Below are 1,000 nucleotides of genomic sequence, written 5' to 3'. Positions count from 1 at the left end.
TCATTTTTAATCATGACATCAACATAGAAAACAGTGATGAAGAATAAATATACATTTTGTATGTTTGTTGGTTTGGTATGCACGAACTGACTTTGTGGCAGTGTATATCATGCTCTATTTGGCTATAGCAATATTGAGTCAACAATTGTGGAAGATCTGTAGGATTAACAAATGCTCTAGACTAGAGCAGTGGTTCCCAAACTGGGGGGTAATACCCCCAAAGGGGTAATTTGACAATAATATGGGGTAATTCAGACGTTCACTGTTGAAATGCTGTCTGCCGTTCACTTTCGTTTTGTTAAAAAGATCTGATCGTTTTATATTGTAGAAAGAGTGCCGCCCTTGTCACTGAGATTAAACAGGAAGGTTGTTCTCGTGCTTATGGATTATTATGTTAACTTGTTGTTGCTGTTAAATTTAATGAATTGCGCGCTGGAAATTTTTTTCAGGGGTAACGATGTCAAAATGTTTGGGAAGCACTGCTCTGGGGTCTAGTCCAGAGCTGTGCAACAGGTGGCCCGCGGGCCACAATCCGGACCGTCAAGCAATTGAGTGCGGCATATAAAATTCGGTTCCATTACATTTGAACCCACGTACATTTGAACCCATGACAATTGCACCTGTATGCTATTGCACCTATGGGATTTTTTTGTTTCACGGATAGTTAAACCCATACTAACCCTTCCCCATGGGTTTTAGCACCCGAATATAGATTGAATCCGTGGATATACGCATGGGTTCAAATGTACATGGGTTCAAATGTACGGTCACCATAAAATTCGAATCGGACAGTTTCACATGGGTAAAAATACATAATGCGTTTTCTCTTGTCGCTGCGTTAAATCTTGCGGCGTTTTGCCGACTGTCTTCATTACTGCAAGGCTGAGCGATAACCCTGTTTTCCTTTGGGGTTATTCCGAAGGAAGACAGGTTGTGAAAAATAAACGAACAATGGTCGGAGAAGATTTTCATGGAGCATAGCCGAGCGTTCTCTATCGCC

Source organism: Styela clava, chromosome 11, assembly GCF_964204865.1.
Source record: "Styela clava chromosome 11, kaStyClav1.hap1.2, whole genome shotgun sequence".
In the NCBI taxonomy this organism is placed as follows: domain Eukaryota; kingdom Metazoa; phylum Chordata; class Ascidiacea; order Stolidobranchia; family Styelidae; genus Styela; species Styela clava.
The sequence above is the reverse complement of the archived record's forward strand: the minus strand, read 5'-3'. Positions refer to the sequence as shown.